The 8821-nt window shown below is 39.0% G+C and overlaps 1 pseudogene; it reads right to left on the bottom strand.

Annotated features, from left to right (window-relative positions):
• Positions 1 to 3998: 3998 nt before the first annotated feature.
• Positions 3999 to 8262, bottom strand: LOC118921221 (olfactory receptor 7G2-like; annotated as a pseudogene).
• Positions 8263 to 8821: the final 559 nt, after the last annotated feature.

Below are 8821 nucleotides of genomic sequence, written 5' to 3'. Positions count from 1 at the left end.
AAACATATATGGTCAATTAATATATGATAAAGGAGCCATGGACATACAATGGGGAAAGGACAGTCTCTTCAACAGATTGTGCTGGCAAAACTGGACAGCTACATGTAAGAGAATGAAACTGGATCACTGTCTAACCCCATGCACAAAAGTAAATTAGAAATGGATCAAATACCTAAATGTAAGTCATGAAACCATAAAACTCTTAGAAAAAAACATAGGCAAAAATCTCTTGGACATAAACATAAGCAACTTCTTCATGAACATATCTCCCCAGGCAAGGGGTACAAAGGCAAAAATGAACAAGTGGGACTATATCAAGCTAAAAACCTTCTCTACAGCAAAGGACACCATCAATAGAATGAAAAGTTATCCTACAGTATGGTAGAATATATTCAGAAATGACAGATCTGATAAAGGATTGAAATCCAAAATATATAAAAGTTCACACATCTCAACAAACAAAAAGCAAATAATCCAATTTAAAAATGGGCAGAGGAGCTGAATAGACAGTTCTCTAAAGAAGAAATCCAGATGGCCAACAGGCACATGAAAAGATGCTCCACATCGCTAATTATCAGAGAAATGCAAATTAAAACTACAATGAGATATCACCTCACACCAGTAAGGATCACCATCATCGAAAATACAAACAACAACAAATGTTGGCGAGGTTGTGGAGAAAGGGGAACCCTCCTAAACTGCTGGTGGGAATGTAAATTAGTTCAACCATTGTGGAAAGCAGTATGGAGGTTCCTCAGAATGCTCAAAATAGAAATACCATTTGACCCAGGAACTCTACTCCTAGGAATTTACCCTAAGAATGCAGCACTCCTGTTTGTAAAAGACAGATGCACCCCCATGTTTATCACTGTACTATTTACAAAAGCCAAGATATAGAAGCAACCTAAATGTCCATCAGTAGATGAATGGATAAAGAGGATGTGGTACATATACACAATGGAATATTACTCCTCCATAAGAAAAAAACAGATCCTACCATTCGCAACAACATGGTTGGAGCTAGAGGCTATTATGCTCAGTGAAATAAGCCAGGTGGAGAAAGACAAGTACCAAATGAAATCACTCGTATGTGGAGTATAAGAACAAAGGAACTGAAGGAACAAAACAGCAGCAGAATCACAGAACCCAAGAAAAGAACTAGTAGTCACCAAAGGGAAATGGACTGGGGAGGATGAGTTGGAAGGGAGGGATAAGGACAGGGAAAAAGAAAGGGGGCATTACGATTAGCATGTATAGTGCGTGGGGGTGAAGGGGGAGGGCTGTGCCACACAGAGAAGACAAGTACTGATTTTACAGCATCTTACTACGCACATGGACAGTGACTGTGAAGGGGTATGTGTGGGGACTTGGTGAAAGCAGGAGCCTAGTAAACATAATGTTCTTCGTGTAATTGTAGATTAATGATACCAAAATAAAGATAAAATAAATAAAGAAAGAATCCATGGATGGGCCAATTATTGTTACTGTGTGGAGGTAAAAGAAAGGGCCTACTGTTCTACCACATTGATGATTATCACTCTCTGAGCTGCTTCTAATATATACGCTGTACAGTATGGACTAATATGAACAGTTTTTTCACTGCCTTTTAGAATTCCATTACCAATATTCCTCCATTTCATACTAGTAGCTTCATACTATATATCGATATTTTAAACCTTATGGACTGTAAATAAGAGTTACAGGGTTTGTAGTCAATAATGTTGCAATTATTATAAAAGTGGGCAACCTGTGGTGCAATGTGCCATTGTGATTATAACAAAAATTAGAAAATGGGAGTTGTTTGTTAATGCAATAAATTTAGGTTTAGCTGACTGATGTGATACAATAATTAAGACATAGCATATTGGTGTAGGGAAGCTTGTCTATTATTCTGAGAACAGCATCTGGAAAATAATAAATGCGTACATGGGCAGTGTACATGTTACCAACTGGCATTATAGTGAATGGATGGGTGGTTCAATAAAAAGCTCTCAAATGTAAAAACAAATTTGGATTCCTATCTCACATCAAACATAAAAATTAATTTGACCTTCATGCCTCAAATGGAAAAGGCAGAGTACCAGTCCGTTAGACTGAAGTAAGGGTTTCAACATCAAGACGGACTGAGCACCAGTCATCAGGGAAAATGTTGAAATATTAAACTATTTCAAAATTCATCACAATAATGTATTGCAAACATTGTAGATAAAGGACATGGAAAATGAGCCACTCACCTGAAGAATAGATTTGCAGTGCATAAACTCATAAAGAATGGCTAACCAATTGAGTAAAGAACACATGAATTAATAAGAAAGAGATAAACATCTCCGTGGAAATATCATAGACACGGATTTCAGTGGAAATATCATAGGCATGGCTTTCACAAGAGGGAAAATAAATGGCCCATAAGTTATGAAAATGCTTACTCTAATAATAAAAGAAATATAAATTAAATAAATGATATTTTACAGCCCTTTATCAGCGTGAATGAAAATGTTCTGGTGATGATGTAGAATAGCAGGACCATATAATGTGAGGGTAACTTGGTCCAAATGCTTAGCAACCCTCTTTGAAACTACAAAAGGAAGAAGGATATATCCCAATAGCCAATAATTCCATTCCAACTATAAAACCGTCTCTGATTTATGCCAGGAGATATAGAAGAGACTATTCAAACAACTTTATTCATGAGGTAAAAATATTTGCCAAAATATTCATCAACACCATAAAACCTGTCTTTTTTATTGTAACCATATATAATATTAATAGAGAGCATTGAAAATGAACAAATATCTGCTAAACCCAGCAACATGATTGAATTCTCAGAACTGCAATGAGGAGCATAACACCCAAGAAGTGATATTCATTCATTAAGTTGAAACTTTAATAAGGTCAAAAAGTTCACTTTTGTAACACATTATATATATGTACATGCAAAAGCAATAAAATAAGTATACAGTTATAAAAATGACATTATTGTTAGGTAAAACTCTGCAATACTGGCAATTAAATGTTTTTGCATCAACCCAGTTTCTCTGCATGGTTACTTTGCACCTGGCTTTTCTCTGGGTCTGGCTGCATATCTGTCTATGTTATAAGGATATGTGTGATTACATTTACTGTCTGTCCCTCCTGAAAATCCAGCTGAATGTCTTCCACTGAAATGACTCATTTTTCTAAATAAGTACAACTCACCCTGATGATACAAATTAATATTTATATGATATTTATATTAAATCATATTAAGGAGAATTAGGATGTGGCCATATATTTTGAAGACCACCATCCAACCCATGACACATATGTCTTCTGTTGACTCTGTGGACAGGTCTAGTATCAACTGACCGAGGGAAGGACAATCAGGTTTCTGCCTCTGGTCATTATGTCCATGAATGACACCTACATCTGCTTCCCACTGATGAATCTCAAATATCACACAATCATCTCAAACCACCAGGAAAATCAAATTATATCAATTTTATAGTTAATTAAAATTAGTATAGTAGAGGCTAAAGTAGCCTTGGAAGGGAATGTTTTAAAAATGACTAGTCTGAGTACTAAATTGGGGTTAGAAAGGCTAGCTGCTTTGCCCCACTGCATGCCTAAATCTGGGATGCAACCGGCATGGTCGTAACCATAGATCAGTCAAAAGCTAGTCTCTAGAAACGACCACAGCCTTGCTTCAAAGCTTTCCCTATCCTATCCACCTTCTATAATGCTCCTTGTTTGGGGTGTAATCTAGAAAAAGTCACCTAAACTAGAAACCCTGATTCAGCTTTGCTTCTTTGGACCCTGAGCAAAAAACTGAGTTTAGAAAACTGAAATCATTCTCAAACATCCTGGAGCTGGAGAAAAAGTATCATCACATTTCAAGCCCATGTTGAGATGCACGTGGCCATCATGGGATCTGATCATCTTAGAGCCACATGGTGGTGGAAAAAGAGGCATGTTGCTAACTGAAGAATCCTTGCACTTTGACTGATTCAAGAAATACAAGCCTAAAGCAGGTGACCCATTAAGGACAGATGTATCCTAGTAATTATTTTCCTCAAGGCCCCCTTCATGTCCCTGTTCCTCAGGCTGTAGATGAAGGGGTTCATCATCTGGGGAACCATGATGTACATCATTGAGGCCACTGCAGCCTTCCTGGAAGACTCAGTAAGGGCAGAAGTAATGTACACCCCAAAAGCTGTCCCATAGAACAAGGAGACAACTGAGAGATGAGACCCACAGGTGGAAAACGCTTTATGCCTACCCTCCACTGAGGGCATTCTCAAAATGGAAGAGAGAATTTTAGTATAAGAGAAAATGATCCCAGATACAGGAACACCCGCAAATAGGCTGCCTACAAAATACATCAGGAAATTATTGATGAGGGTGTCAGAGCAGGCCAGCTTGATGACCTGAGCAAGTTCACAGAAGAAGTGGGGGATTTCCCTGTTTGTGCAGAAGGACAGCCTCAGCACCATCAGACAGTGGAGCAGGGCATCTGCGATGCTGAGGAGCAGAGAGAGCAGAATCAGCAGGGAACAGAGCCAGGGGGTCATGACGACCGTGTATGTCAGTTAATGACAGATGGCCACATGGCGGTCATAGGCCATTGCTGCAAGGAGACAGTTTTCAAAACCACCAAAAAATAGGACAAAACCAATCTGTGCAATGCAGCCAGTGTAGCTAATGTGCTGATTCTGTGCTTGGATGTTCACCAGCATTTTGGGGATGGTGGTTGTGCTTATACAGATGTCATCCAGGGACAGGATGCAGAGGAAGGAGGACATGGGGGTGTGGAGGTGGGGGTCAGAGCTGACAGCCAGGATGATGAGGAGGTTCCCCAGGATGGTGACCAAGTATATGGAGAGGAACAGCCCAAGGAGGAAGGGTTGCATTTCTGGATCATCTGTCAACCCCAGCAGGAGGAATTCTGGAACATCTGTGTGATTCATGTCGTTGATGAATCTGATATAGAAAATATAGTGAAAAGAATAGTTCCTGGTCTAACAGCAGCGACATCAACTGGGAACTTGTTAGAAATGAAAATTCTTGGTACTACTGAAGGCTTACTGTGGAGAAACTCTGTCATGAGGACCAAAAATGTATATTTTAACAAGCCCTCTAGGTGAATTTGAAATATGGTAATATTTGAAAATTAGTGCTTAAGTCAAAACAGACAGCACTCTCTATGTATATTGTGAACCCAGACGTATATTCAGATCTGTCCCTCTGCTAATTCCTCCCTCCATCACCATCTCTCACACTATTTCTTTCCTGTCTTCCCATTACTGACACAGATTTTTAGAGATCAAAAAATACATTTTACACATTGTGCCAAGTGCTGTGACTGAAACCAACAATAAGACATGGCATTTCCTTTAGAAACATCCCATGCCTTCAAACAAACAGAAGGACAAGAATAATATTATGAAATCTGCATCTAGAAAAATGGTCCCCAATAGTTGGCATTCCTCAGAATCATCTGTATGACTGGTCACATTACAGATGCATTAGTACATGCTATGATCCCATTTACCCATGAGGACACTTGGGAAGTTGAGGCTAGTTTATGGACAGAAAGTACCATCTGTGCACAGAAAACACAGGGTCTCAGTTTAGATCACATCTTTGCTAAGTTGACTCTCTTGAACAATCTCTCTTAATTCCACTGATGACACAGAACCAGCCTTTATAATCATAAAGATTTAATAATATCCTTTAATATTTTTAACATTTTCATTCTGAACAATACCTGAAACCTTTTCCATTTCTTATAAGATATGTCTACCTCTACCCATGAAGTGGCACACAGCAGGTCAAGGCATCCATCCAAGTATATGCTCCGCTCCCGGCAAAGAGAAGAAATGTTGCCCATCAACCTGAAGCTTGTAAGACGACCCAGTTGAAACGGTCCTCATCTGCCTTAATGGTTCATTCTACAAGAAGCAGAGCATTGTGTCGGTGAGATTCTCTGTCTCATGCTAAGAGGATGTCTTCCGCTAAGGTGTTTGTGTCATATCGTTAAGAAAAACAGTTAAATCTGAGAAAGAATGAATTGTATTGCCATATAGGAAAATAAGAACAATTTTTTGGTCCTGAGAAGACCGAGACAATATAATGCAGAAATACATGCTATTTACAAGCTAATCAAGTGACCTACAGGATGGTCTCTGTGAAGCCGTCGTCTTCGCTCTCCTGGGGAGCCTGCAGTGGGTGCGAAAGCCTTTGTCATTTGGAGGATTACTTGAACTCAGTGAGTTCAGTCCAGAGCAGAACTTGCTTTGTAAAGTGGGAACATTGTCTCTGCAGAGGCCTCATGTCCACACTTGTGTAATGCGAACCCCCATCAGAATTTATGGGGATGTTGCAATGATGAGCAATGAATAGAAACACATCCAGCATGGCAGTCAGCACAGGGCACCCCCACCCTGACATTTCCTATCGTGGTTCTCCTTTTCTGCCATGTATAGCAGTTCCCGGCATGTTTCACTCATCAGAAGAAAGCAGTGGGCTCGGCAAGTGGAAGAAAGCAATCCAAAAGAACAACCCAACTGTGACAACAGCAAATTTCAGGGAAGAGATTAAGAGCTGAGACTCCAGTTGGGAACATTTATCATGTAGGAAAGGAATGAAGGAAACATCAGTGATGTCATTATTCATCCGACAAGGACATGGGATGAAATACACAGCAATTTATATGAATTAAATAACAAAAATAATTAGATATTGGAGTGAACACAAATAACAAAAACCTACAGGAGAAAAAAAACATATGACAGAAATCCTACAGCATCAGAAATTTAAAAATATTTATTGATCCTAAACACATGTATTTATTTTTACTATGAATCATTCAAGTGAAAGAAAATTACAAATACACCAGTGGAGACCTTGGTACCAATCAGTCAACATTATCAAATTCACTTATATCAGCAATACTAGGTGTTTTTATTGCAATATTTAATACAGATATATTTGAAGTCACTGTATCATGTATTTATACAATCTTGATTCTTTTACTTCCACAAGGAACTACGACCCTAACTTGATATACAGGATACCTCTGCAATTTTTTCTATATTTAGTATTATGATACCAAAAAAAATTGCACTGTTTTGAATTTGAAAATCTTTTTGTGAATATGACCACACCGGATATGTCATTTACAGTTGGCTCTCTCATGTAATTTATTTTTTGATTAATTTGGTATTTAGTCCAGCTGCATTAATATAAAAACAAGACCATAATCAACTCTATTTATTTTTTAAAAAAAGAAAAAGGAAAAGAAATTGAAGTAAAAATACCTCAGTAATTATATTTCTATATAGTTACATCACGATTTATTTCTCCATGTCCTAATAGGAATTATGCTTACTGCCTCTCTCTATAAATATAATTATTAATGCAGATACAGTCCAAAGTCATGCATGAGGGAAGCCATTGTGTTCAAGGTAGTATGCCTCTAGAAGTGGGAGAGGAGAGAAGGTAATTCAATAGGGGCACTTTCTGTAGGCATACTATTGTGTTATTTAATATAAAAAATAGAAGGCAATACAATACAATGTCAGCATTCATTCATTCTGTACTGATGTGAGTGAGGGGTGGGCATATGCCTTTTAAAAATCACAATATCCTTTCTTTGTGATGCTGATGTGCTAAGTTATAAAAAATTAAATAAAAGGAAACAAATAAGGAATAACACTGTTTCTGCTGCTTTTACTTTAACTATTTCATAGTTTTTTGAAGAACAGGTGAGACTAGAAAGGGACCAGAAATCCCAGTTTCTTGGGCCACCCTCTTATTCCCCAGATTGGCTATGGGGACAATACAACAGGTATTCTATACAATCATGTTATCAAGAACCAGGAAAGAGAATCAAAGGTAAATATCAGCAAAGAATTTCCATGTCACCTCCCCAAGAACTGAAGTAAATATCAGAAAATTTAACAGAAATCCTGTCTGAGAAGGGGCAGATTTTGGCTCTGTAGGAAATGCACCCTAGAGAATGTGGTTAGGACACCAGGAGAATGAAGACCAGGGAGCACTGGTGTCATGGGATATGCAAATCCCATATAAGGGATGTCCATTGTGGTAATAGAGAGTGAGGCCGGAGCTCCATGGCCTACTGGGATCTTGTCACTTTAAGCATGAACCTTCCTCAGCGCCTCCATGGGAAGGAATTTTGTTAGAACACTGGCCCTTATTTCCAGTGCATTAACTCAGGAACTTGGGTTACCTGGTGGCTTCACTGAGGAATGATGTGCAATGCATCCCCTGGATGTGGAAGATGGAGGTCTGTTCTCAGGAAGAGCAGACCCCTTGAGTGAGGCCCCTGGCTCATAATGAAGCAGGAGAATCCCTGGGAGGAGCCTCAGGTGTGTTGGTTGTGGACTCGGCGGTGCTGTTGTGTGAGGTGGTCACAGGTTGACTCTGTGTCTCCCTGGGGGCTCAATATCCCAAGTCCTCATTAGCCAAGCCAATTTAGTGTCATTCTGATCCCAGAGCAGTGCAAACCCTTACAGACCAAATCTATATACAGTAGGAATTCAGGATGGCTGCGTCCCAACTATTTTTTACCCACCTGTGTTTGCTTACCTGGCTTCACTTGACTTGCATCTATACACACACACTATTCTCTAATTAATTTTGTGTTCTTTTCATAGTTACAAACAAAGGCATCTTTGTTTCTGTAGGGGCCAAGAGCAGGCTGCCCCTAGATGTACCACTGTGACTTGCGTATTGTCTCAGAGTTGAAAGCAATCAAGGCCCCAAAAACTCAGAAAGAAACTTGATCTCTCCCCTCAGTTTAATAAAAATATTTTTCTGGGTA

This window comes from Manis pentadactyla, chromosome 12 (genome assembly GCF_030020395.1).
Source record: "Manis pentadactyla isolate mManPen7 chromosome 12, mManPen7.hap1, whole genome shotgun sequence".
Taxonomy (NCBI): Eukaryota; Metazoa; Chordata; class Mammalia; order Pholidota; family Manidae; genus Manis; species Manis pentadactyla.
The sequence above is the reverse complement of the archived record's forward strand: the minus strand, read 5'-3'. Positions and strand labels throughout refer to the sequence as shown.